The sequence below is a fragment of the Alligator mississippiensis genome, chromosome 5 (genome assembly GCF_030867095.1).
Source record: "Alligator mississippiensis isolate rAllMis1 chromosome 5, rAllMis1, whole genome shotgun sequence".
In the NCBI taxonomy this organism is placed as follows: domain Eukaryota; kingdom Metazoa; phylum Chordata; order Crocodylia; family Alligatoridae; genus Alligator; species Alligator mississippiensis.
Genome location: NC_081828.1, coordinates 46,340,420 through 46,352,485, shown reverse-complemented (window position 1 = coordinate 46,352,485; position 12,066 = coordinate 46,340,420). Strand labels below are relative to the sequence as shown.

Sequence of the window (12,066 nt, the reverse complement as noted above, 5' to 3'; positions counted from 1 at the left end):
CCTATTAATCAAGATGGCCCCTCTGCCTTCAAGGCTTCTGTTGCTGTCATTGCTACTGCATCCTTTTGCTGCGTGTTTGCTTTTCCACTGGGAAAATTGATCCAAGAAGCAGAAGAAAGAAAGAATTGACAAAGACCTTTTTCCTTTCCCTGTGCAAAATTAAATTTGAAATAGGTTGATAGCAGCAGAATCCAGTCCTCTTTGACTCTGACAAATGTCTTTAATGTTATTCAGGAAGTTGACCTTTTCCTGTCTTTATTGTGCATCTTCCCTTTGAATCAGATTTGATTGTTACTTCAGGTAAAATAACAAACACTGTCACATAAATAACTTTGCAGTAATGTTAAAAGAAGAAAAGCTGCTTTACTAACAAAGTCAATAGAAACAAACATACTCTGTGCCAGCAATGGAAAAAGTCAACTGTGATGACCTTACCACTGTCCATAATCACCTCTCTGATCATATGAGACTATTCCAACTCACAGGGATAGAGGTACTGCCCTGAGAAACTAGTAGATAAATATTCTTCCACCAAATTGTTAAATAGCTAGTACTGCAAATTAGGGATGGGCCAATAAATTCAGGAACATATGAAGGAAAAGCAAGTTGCACAAAAGTCAAAGGCTTACCTAGGGGCTAAAGCAGGGGTGAGCAAAATGCAGCCTGAGGGCTGGATGTGGCCTGCCAGGCCATTCTATCCAGCCTGCAGGGCCCCTAAAAAAATTTAGAAAATTTATATTCATCTGCCCCTGGCTGCCCATCATGTAGCCCTTGATGGCTTGCCAAAACTTGGTAAGTGCCCTGGGCTGAAGGCTATGCCCAGATCTTGTGAGATACCAGTGAAGTTCTGGACATTGCCTCAGAATTCTCCTGCAATACATCATTTCAGTTTTCTTTCTTTGGAAAACACTGGATGTTCCTCAGCTGTAGAAACCAGCTGAAAACCGTAGCACTTACATCTGCTCTTCAGAGTTCCTGTGACGCTTGGTTCATTAATGTACCCTTAAAGTATAGAAGTGAGAATTGGAATAAGGAATGACTGGCAACGATAGATGAGATTATAAAATTTGTCTATGCAAATATCTATATGGTCACTGTCCTTATTGTAGTCAAGAACGTCACAAACATTAGCGAATTCATCCTTCTTCACAACGCTCCTCTCAAGACAGTTCTGTTAACAAAAAAACCTTTTATATATGGGTAACTGAGGCATGGAAAGTAACTTGGGATTTTTTGTTATGAGAAAATTGACTGGAATGATTACTGAAGGATAAGCTATTCTACAATAGCTGTTTTAACATAGCTTCATGTATGGACACTGTGTACTAGAATAAATTTTTATTCCAGAATAATTAGTATGCTTCAAAAAAGGGAAAGTAATTAAATTATGAATAAAAAACAAACAAACAAAACTACTCTTGTTTTGCAGTAGTGTTCAAGTGATGATTTATTTAAAAGTAGCTCATCTGGTCAATTCTACTCAAGTAGACAGGTTTTAGGATTAATCCTAGGACTCCCAAGTACCAGCCTCAGCAACAAAGCCAGCCCCTCCTTTCTTTTATTCCACATCAAATTATAACTCAGGTTAGCCATTGATTTCATAGATTTCATAGACATTAGGGCTGGAAGGGACCTCGGAAGATCATCGAGTCCAGCCCCCCGCCCAAAGGGCAGGACGTCAGCTGGGGTCATAGGATCCCAGCAAGATAAGCATCCAGTTTCATCTTGAAGGTGTTCAATGAAGGCGCTTGAACAACCTCCGGCGGCAGGCTGTTCCAGACCTTGGGGGCTCGGACAGTAAAGAAATTCTTCCTTATGTCCAGCCTGAAACGATCTTGTAGTAGTTTGTGACCATTCGTCCTCGTCATCCCTTGGGGCGCTCTGGTGAACAAACGTTCCCCTAGATACTGGTGGTCACCCCTGATAAACTTGTAGGTGGCCATCAGATCACCCCTGAGCCTGCGCTTTTCCAGGCTAAAGAGCCCCAGGGCTCTCAGCCTGTCATCGTAGGGTCTGCTTCCCTGACCCCTGATCATGCGCGTGGCTCTTCTCTGGACTCTCTCAAGCTTCTCCACATCCTTTTTGAATTGTGGAGCCCAAAACTGGACGCAGTACTCCAGCTGTGGCCTCACTAAGGCCGAGTACAGGGGGAGAATGACGTCCCGGGATTTGCTTGAGAAGCATCTATGGATGCAAGCCAGCGTTTTGGTCGCTTTACTAGCATTGCAGGCTCATGTTCATCTTGTGGTCAATGATGGCCCCCAAGTCTCTTTCTTCCATAGTGCTAACCAACATAGCACTGCCGAGCCTATAAGGATGCTGCGGGTTTTTTTTCCCAAGATGGAGAACCTTGCATTTATCGGCGTTGAACACCATCAGATTCTCATCCGCCCACTTGCTGAGCCTGTCCAGGTCAGCCTGGATCACCCGCCTGTCTTCTGGTGTGGATGCTTTGCCCCAAAGTTTGGTGTCATCGGCGAACTCGGCCAGTCCGCTTCTGACTCCAGTGTCCACATCGTTAATGAAGATGTTGAACAGTATGGGTCCAAGGACAGAGCCCTGGGGGACCCCACTGGTCACAGGACACCACGATGAGAGACTTCCATCAATTACTACCCTCTGGGTCCGACCCCAGAGCCAATTTTCCAACCAGTGGATCGTGGGGGACCCAAGGCGACAATTGGCCAGTTTCTCCAAGAGACGATCATGGGACACCAGATCGAAGGCTTTTTTGAAGTCAAGATATATGACATCAATCTCATCTCCCTTGTCCAGGTGATAGGTCACCTGGTCGTAGAAGGAAATGAGATCGGTCAAGCAAGACCTACCCGCAACAAACCCGTGCTGGCTATCCCTTAAGATGTTGGCGTCGGCCAGTCCATTAAGGATGGCCTCCTTAATAAACTTTTCTAAGATCTTCCCCGGGATAGAAGTCAGGCTGATGGGCCTATAGTTAGCCGGATCCACTTTCCTCCCTTTCTTGAAGATAGGCACCACGTTGGCCTTCTTCCAGTCTTCGGGCACTACACCAGAGCGCCAAGAGTTTTCAAAGATCCGCGCTAGAGCCTGGGCTATGATGCTCGCCAGCTCCTTGAGTACCCTGGGGTGAAGATTGTCAGGGCCGGCTGACTTGAAGGTATCCAGCTTCTCAAGATGTTCCTTCACAAAGTCAGCATTAATGGAGGGCAGGGGATCACCCTCACCCGGACTTCCCGGCCCTGTAGCAGGCACAGGCGTCCCATGGGGCTGATGAAAGACCGACGCAAAGTACCTATTTAATAGGTTGGCTTTTTCCTGGGCGTCAGTTGTCAGTTGCCCCATCTGGTTCAGCAGGGGTCCAACGTTGCCCCTGCTTTTCCTCCGGCTCCCCACATATCTGAAAAAGGACTTTTTATTGTCCTTGATGCTCAAAGCTAGCTGGAGTTCAGTTGCAGCCTTGGCTTTCCTGGTCTGCTCCCTACAGGACCGGACCAGTGCAGAATAATCCTCCTTGGAGGTGACTCCCACCCTCCATCCTTTGTAGGCCTTTCTTTTTAGCCTCAGGAGGTCTGCTAGGTCCCTGGAGAGCCAGGGGGGCTGCTGTGCCCTCTTGCTGCCTTTCCTCCGAGATGGAATAGACTTAGTTTGTGCATTGAGGATCGCTCCCTTGAGGAGCAACCACTCTTCTTGAACTCCCCTCTCCCTGCGGTCACAGTCCCTTAGGGCCTCACTGACAAGCCTCCTGAGCTTGTCCAAGTCGGCTTTCCTGAAGTCAAGGACTTGCGTGTTGCTGACCGACTTGCCAGCTTTTCGGCAGATGGTGAAGGTGATCAGCTCGTGGTCGCTGTCACCCAGCTTCCCATCGATCACCAGGTCGCCGACTAGGTCCTCCCCAGTAGCCAGCACCAGGTCGAGCAGCGCTTTGCCTCTCGTTGGCCCATAGACTTCTTGAGTCAGGTAGAGGTCATCCACGCATGAGAGGAAGCTCTGCGACCGCTCAGATTTTGCTAAGCGATCCTCCCACGAGATGTCTGGGTAATTGAAGTCACCCATGACAACCATGGTCCTGGAACAAGCTGCCTCAGCCAGTTCCTGGGCAAACTCCTGGTCTAGCTCAGGACTTTGGGTGGGAGGTCTGTAATAGACTCCCACCATTGTGTCCGCTGTGCCGTGTTCCCCACGGATTTTAACCCAGAGGGTCTCCAGCTGTCCACCCTGGTCGCCAATATCGGCTTGCAGGGACGCGTAGCTTTCCCTAACACAGAGAGCTACACCCCCGCCCCTTTTCTCTACACGATCCCTCTTGTACAGGGTATAGCCATCTATCCCTGTGGTCCAGTCATGGGTGGAGTCCCACCAGGTCTCTGTGATCCCTATGACATCGTAATTGTTTGCACTGAGCAGGAGGATGAGCTCCTCCTGCTTATTCCCCAAGCTCCTGGCATTTGTGTACAGGCAGGCATTGGATTTGCTACATGCAAGTATGACAGATGCAAAGCATCTAATAATCTACACAGAATACCCCTGTTCCAGAGCAGGTCTATACCGTCAGAATGTGCCATTGCCAAACATGCTCTGCCCACCCAAATCTGGAAACACACTGGTGAGGTGACTTTGGGACATCCTCTATAGCTGATCTTGGGATTTCACTGTTCAACATGCTTGAGAGAGCCACAAAGAAGGATCCTGGATGACCACAAAAAAGGATCCTGTGCATTCCCAGGTGTGGAGCAGTCAAGAGGGAGCAGGTAGATGGAGTGGGCTTTGAAATGAACTAGCAAAAGCATGTAACCACAGCAAAGAAGCACCCCAAGAGTGGTTGGATCTTCAACCTGATAACTAGGCCCAACCCCACCATCACCTGCCCATTCAGAATACAGAAAAGAAAAAAAAACATATTTCATGTAACAGGGTGGTTTCCTAAGGGAAATAAGATTAAAATGAAAACTACTCTTGATACTGTAGCATATAAGGAAAAAAACAACAAAATCCTGTTCTTTGAATTGCCTAAAGAAATTTCAAGGATGGAAAAAGCTTAAGGAAAACTGCTAAATGGGATGACCTCATCAAGTAGATACATTTCATGGTAGAAAAACCACGCACCCTAGAGTTGTAATGAAGCCTAAATCTACAAGACTGGAACAGAGCATTAACTAGAGGTGACAATACTAGCGACAAGGAAATTAAACAGTGTCCAGAGTCCCAGTGTCCTGGGTACCAGGTAAAACCAGAGAAAGACAGGTCATTTTTCACTAGCCACATTAAATATCCCACCAGGGCATCTGGTCAAAGAAATGGTTCAAGCAGCCTTTTTAGTTAAAAAAGATCTTTTTCACATTTTTAAAAAATGTTTTTGAAACCAACTCTTTGCAAAGATACAAGAGATAAATCAAACTAAAAGCTTTTCTATGCATTACTGAAGTTATCGATTTAATCAAAAATCCTTTTGTGGGGGCAGGGGGGCAAGCATTTAAGTAATGTGTTTCTAGTATCTTGGATAAAAAAGTCACAGATTATACAAAGAGAAAATTGGATTTATTTATTATCCCTATGAAACAAAATAAAAATTCAGCATATTCTATCAAATATACATTTAAAAAATATGGTAATATCCACCCATAAAGGAGATACAGATTCAGCTACTTCCTGCAATAGCCATTCAGCCCAAGAAGCATTTCAAAAGAAATTATAGTAGCAACCTACTGAGGTTTCCTGAGGTTGCAGGCACCATGTACAAATATATTAATGTTGGGAGTTATTTGCAACAGATATATGGCTCAGTGTCAAAACAGATCTTCCCTGCATCTTTTCAGGCAAATGTTTGGTATTAAGTTAAAATCAGCAGAAAAGGTTAGCAGCAGTATAGCTCATTTGCTCATAAGTTGTAGTGTGGCACACCAAGTGTTTCCAACTTAAACTATTTTGCCATGAGCCTTGTGGGTTTATTTCGTTTAAGGCCTCCTGGAGTTACAGGATTATAGCTTAGTCTTAAATTTTATTTTTAAAAGATATTAAAATATTTGGAGATGTTCTTAAACAAATGACTCCTGGAGTCAGATTATCATGTGACAAAAATTCAAGCTCCCATTTTTTTAGGCAAGCACATTTTGAGCTCCCCTGGGTGCAGAGAAAAGCTGAAAAAACATGAGCCCTAAAGGATAAGAAGGATTTGTGCTCATAATTTTTAAAGGTCTCCTTACTGTTAAGTCAGTTTTGTTATTTTTGAAGTTGACTCAATTTTTGAGTGCTTGGGATCCAAGCTGTCTACAGTACTGTAGACAATTAAGTGTGTATGTATGACAGACAGACAGGCACGTACACACACACACACACACACACACCAGTGTAAAAAAAAAATTCACAGGAATAAAAAGATCCACTTAAATCCAGACAAATCTATAATTATAGCAACTCAAGGTAAACATATTGTTCATGTCTCATAACAGTGACCATTGATGGGAGGCCCCATGGGCAGATCTAGGGTTTTGAAAATGGGCGTGCAGATGGTGCAGTGCATTATTACATATAAACACAATCCATATTTTTCTCCAATTAAAGAGAAATTAGAAGCTTTACTAATATGCTAGGAGCTTAGTACTATATTATACCATTTAAATAAAACAAAAACAAATACAACTTTAGTGGAATGTGTACTAAGTTGCTAGATTATATATTAAGTTTAACAGAACACAAGAAACTAGGCAAAAGTGGTCAGATAGTCAAAAGATAGTGTCCTGTAGTCATCATATTTAAATGTACATCTTTTTTTTCAAATTTGTGAAGCAAAATCTGATCTTGTTGAAGGTCTTGACAGTGTCTCCAATGCGTCACTTTGACATATGAGATAATATTACCACACCTGAGTTACGGTTTTTAGTTGGAGTTAAAAACAAAATCTGCAGGGCCATGAACTAGAGAGACATTACCAGGAATGGCTCACAAAACAGCACAATTGCGGAAGTTTGAAGGACAGTTTGAATAGTGGGACATTAGGACCATTAAAAAGGAGAGAGGGTCATGAACACTTTTGGAATGAAGAAACATTAAAAGGAATCAGTAAATGTTAATGAGCCATCAATTCAGTTGACTGACTGCTTCCTGAATAGAAATGCCACTGCTTCTCCCAGACAGTTTTAAAGTTTGGGTACAGCAGGAATCAAAGGGGATGTAACTATGCCACTGCACTTCCCCTAGATCTGCCCCTGAAGGCACTCAGGATCTGAGGAAGGGCACCTTGTACCTTGATATACAAAATATCATCCAGGTATGTAGTTGGTCCAAAAAAAGATAAATCACCCAAAAATCCTTGCCTCTTGAACAGGATTTGTTAGAGTAAGGTGGGATGCCAGTGGTGTTACATCCAGCTCTTTCTTACATGGAAACGCATATGAAATAGTGTGCTGCTGAAGTAAATCTACAGGTGTCTACACCAGAAAATTCACAGGAAAGTTCTCACAAGTATTTCAAACCAGTCAAAAATGGTACCAGAACCAAAATCTGTTCCAAGAATAAATACCACTAGCAGAAATTATAACACTGTGACTAAAAACAGCACAGGGAAGACCATGTGATTTCTGTCACAGCTCAAGTACAAATCAGCATTTTGAGGCCTCTCCATGTAGTCATGCCCAAATGTGTTGTAATGGACAAGAAATTATCAACAAATTGACATAAGAAAAACTGTCCCATGCCTAGATTTTTAGCATCTTGGGTACCAGATAAAACTAGACAAAGAAAACATAGTAAATGGGTTTAACACCCCAAAAACAGCCTCTTGTTCTACAAGACATGGGTGGTCAGGCCCAATGCAAAAACTGGGGCTTTGATAGCAGTTACACAGCCAGAGGATAAGCCAAGAACCGAGGCACAGTTGTCTTCAAGGAAAACAACTAGCACCCTGAAAAGTTTGTCCAACAGCCTGTCATCCATTGCCTTATGTGACTTTACGGAGGGGGCTTGCTCCCCTCCAAGCCAATCAGGTGGTGTACATTAGAGCTGTGTGAAACAGCACCATTTCATTTTTACTTCTGTTTCAAAGGGAAAATGTTTTGTTTTGTCATTTCGTTTCGTTTTGAAGTGCCATTTTGACGAAACTCTTTCCCTGTTCTGACGTGTTTTGCCATTTTACCCATAGGCTATAATGGGGAATCATGAAAATGCCTAAAACTTTATCACTTCTTGCCTGATTAGGATGAAACTTTCAAGGATGGTAGCCCTTTCTGAGGGGATGATGCCTGCCAAGTTTCAAGGAGATAGGTGCAGAGGATTCTGGGAAACTGCACCTCAAACTGTTCAAAGCAAAACTCCTGACACTTACCAGCAGCAGCAGCAGCCTCCTCTCATCCGGCATGCTGTGGGGCTGTGCCAGACTCCTCCTGGGGGTGCAAGCCCCCAGATCTGTGCGCCAGATGAGAGGAGGCTGTTGCCTGGAATTGGCACTGGGCACAGCCTGCACCCAATGCTGGGGAAGACTGATGCTGCCACCAGTCCCAAGCGACAGCAAAAGCCTCCTCTCATCCAGCATGCAGATCTGGGGGCCTACACCCCTGGGAGGAGTTTGGCACAGCCCCGCAGCCCTCCCAGGGGCACAGGCCCCCAGATCTGCATGCCGGATGAGAGGAGGCTGCTGCTGCTGCCTCCTGGGACCAGTGCTGATGCCAAGTAAGCCTGGCTTTGAAACTAGACGTTTTGAGTGCCCTCGTTTCATTTCAAAGCTGTTTCGAAGCCTTTTGTTTTGTTTCAATTTCACTGTTTCAAGCTTGAAATGTGTCAAAACAGCTTTGAAACGAAACACCCAGCAAAATTTCGCAAAGCCCTTGTGTACATGCATCAAGTCAGCCCAAGTAAAAGCTGCTTGCTACAGCTGGCTGGGATAGTTGATCAAAGACATTTTTCAAACAATTAAAAACAAAGTGGCATGTTTTTGCCTTTAAAAAAACCCTATACATCTCACCATTCTGTGAGCAGTAAAGAACAGACCAGATCTGAACACAATGCTGCAAGTAGTCCGCACAGCTGGTAGCTATCATTGCTTGCTGGTCAAAAGAAAAATGATAATGTCAGCTATATGTGACAGAGCTCAGGCACTAACCTTTATGGAAACTTGTAACTGCTTGGACAGGCTTTTGTGATGCATTAGGCAATATCTGTACTGAATTTAGTTCACATTGTTGCCGTTTCTTTCTAGAAACACAAGAATCTTTACAGTAGGGATGACTCAAAGAACTATAAACAACTTGCAAAGCTCCCTCTCTCCTTGGTTTATAGCAAGCAAGGCAAAGATAGCAACACAAAAGCTATTACCATTCTAGCAAACACATTAGTAGAATCATAGAAAATGAGGGTTGGAAGTGACTTCGGAAGTGACTTCAGGTCATTTAGTTCAGTGTTCCCAACTAGCGTGCTGTGGCAAAAAAAGTGTACCATCAGAAATGAACAGGTGTGCCGCAGAATTTTCCCATGGCAACGAGCTATGATAGGTATAAGGATGGGGAATGCCTTAACAGGTGCACTGCAGAAAAAAAAAAGTTATTAAATGTAAACATGCCTTGGGCTGAAAAAGGTTGGGAAACACTGATCTAGTCCAACCACCTGCTCAAAACAGCTCGCTAAAGTAGCGAGGTGAAATCCTGACCTCAGTGAGGTCTTCACTATAGGCCCATAGTTGCACTTGCATCTACACCTTTGTAGTCTCTCCAGAGATCAAGAGCAAACCAAGTTATGAAAACTAAGGCTGCTTCAATGCACCAGAGCAGGTTCAAGCCTACTGGAGCATGACAATTAACACACTCCAGCATCTTGTGTATCAGTGTCCCCATGTTTAAAAATGGCAGCTTAAGTGCTGGGACACTGATACACGAGACACCCCAGGTGCTTAAGTTTGAGTGGCTCTCAGAGCCACTCTAATTAAAGCAATCCCTACACACACATACTCCTGGAGCACATGTATAAAACGCCCTAAAATTTATTAAAGCAAGGCTGAGGCCAGAGCCAGCCTTAGGAAAATGGCACCCAGGGCAAACTTGTATTTTGGCACCCTGCCCTGGCACACTGCCCCCCCAGTCAATGGCGCTGCTGTAGACAGAGGCACGAAGCACAGTCCAGTGGGGAGGGAGAACAGCATGGTGCACCAGGCAGGCACCATGCTACCACCTGCACTGCCTGACCTGGCTCCTCCTGAGCAGTTGCCCACATTGTCCACCCCTAACGTCTATTTTGGCTGAGGCGTACTTTAAGGGAAAGTTTGCTCTTCTAAAGGCTACAGAAGCTCCCTTCATAAAAGGCAATTGTGGGGACAGAAGCAGCAGTTCTTCACTGGACAGCCACCCTTCCCCCATAACAACAATACTATGCAAATATACCCGGCATTTCCATTTGAAAGCACTGCTGTATTTCAGAATTCAGAAGTATAAAACAAAAGAAACACCACAGATGGAATACTCCAAGGCAACCCATGTATTTAAGATGATTTAAAATACAGGCAACCCCCACTTAACACTGTTCTACTTAGCGCTATTTCGCTATAACACTCATTTGAAATTGATACCCGATTTCACTTAGCGCTCAGCAACTTTGTTATAACACTCGCAGTCGCCCTTTTGTGTCATTAAAAGGGATTGTGGTTGCCATCTTGGGTTGTCAAATACTTTTGGTTTCCCTTAACACTTGTTTTTTCAGGAGCCAATTAAGAGTGCTAAGCAGGGGTTGCCTGTATATGATTAGAGTCAGGGCCATCCTTGGGGGTGGGGGCAAATTGGGGCAACCGCCCTGGGCCCCGCACTTTGGGAACCACTCCGGCCGGCTCCGTGGGTCCCATGGCAACTCAGCGCTCCCACCAGCTTCGCATCTGGCCACTTGGTGCAGCCCTCACTCTGCTCCCCCCCCCTCCCCCTCCCCCCCCCCCCCCAAATCTGCTGCCAGCTTCTTCACGTCCAGGGCATGTGGGGGCAGAGCCCTGCACAAGCCAATTTGCCCCAGGCCCTGTACCCTGCTCAGCTCATCTCTGGTTAGTGCGCAGATGTTATGATCCTGGAAGATTGCCATTTTATCCACTGGGCACTATGAGTCAAATAGGATTTGAAAGTTTTCAAGAGTAACACTTGGAAGTAGAGGGGTCAGAAGTTTTCTGACAATAGTCAACTTTCATGAATTCCTGGCTCAGAAAAACTGAAAAAGTTGTTCTCCCCAATCCCTCCAGAAACACAGAGTTCATCAAAATTTTATGGGAAAAATTATCAAAACAGTTTTTTACTATTAAATATATTAAAATTTAGAATACAAATACCAAGGTTTATATTAGGTCAGGAATAGCAAGCTTCCTAATTGGGTTCAAATGCCATAAAGAGGTCCCCCCCCCCGCCCCCCCCTTCTGGTGCTTCTACTTAAAATAGAAAGCACTGGGGGGTCCAAGAGGAATGTCAATGAAATTTTATCTTTGTGCAATGTTCAGGAGGGGGTTGCATGTTTTTACTGCATCTGTCCTACTACTCAGATAGCTAATGAAAAGTTAATTGTGTGTGTGAAGGCATTTCAAAACAAACAGTAGCATATTTTAAAGGTGCTTTAGGTCTAGCTTCAAGTCTGCCACTGACTGTCTGTGCAATTCAAAGCAAGCCACTGCATCTCACACTGCCTCCGTTTTTTCCATCAGTGTGCAGCAGCCTTTAAAAAAATAGACCCACCTGAACAGAATGGGAAGGGCTGCCCAGCAGAGAGACAGAGTTTGTCCCAGAGGGGACACTGCAGGCTCTGAGGACAAGTGAAGCTGTTTTGGAAGCAGCCCTGTTGGAAGTGGGAGGGGTGATGTAACCCCAGCAAAGTTTTGAAATAGAGCCCTTAGCAGAAGCCAGGGAAGGGCACTGAGCTGGGATTGGCTGAGAGGCTTGGATAAAAGGGGGAGCAGTTTTTCCCGGGCGGGGGAACAAGAGAGAGAGAGGGGCTGAGGGGCAGGATGGAGACCAGATTCAGAGTCTCAGCACAGCGGTCCCTCGGAAAGCCCCTGAGAGAGCCCTGTAGAAGCAGAAGCTGCTACAGAGTGACACGGTATCCAGCCCAGGAAGCTGTGGGGCAGGATCAGGCAGGGACTAC

General features: G+C 45.0%; 1 protein-coding gene across 8 annotated transcripts in view; it reads right to left on the bottom strand.

Annotated features, from left to right (window-relative positions):
• The window catches only part of RXRG (retinoid X receptor gamma), a 139,351-nt gene that overhangs the window by 45,319 nt on the left and 81,966 nt on the right, over positions 1–12,066 (bottom strand). The gene's annotated exons all lie outside the window — the stretch shown is intronic.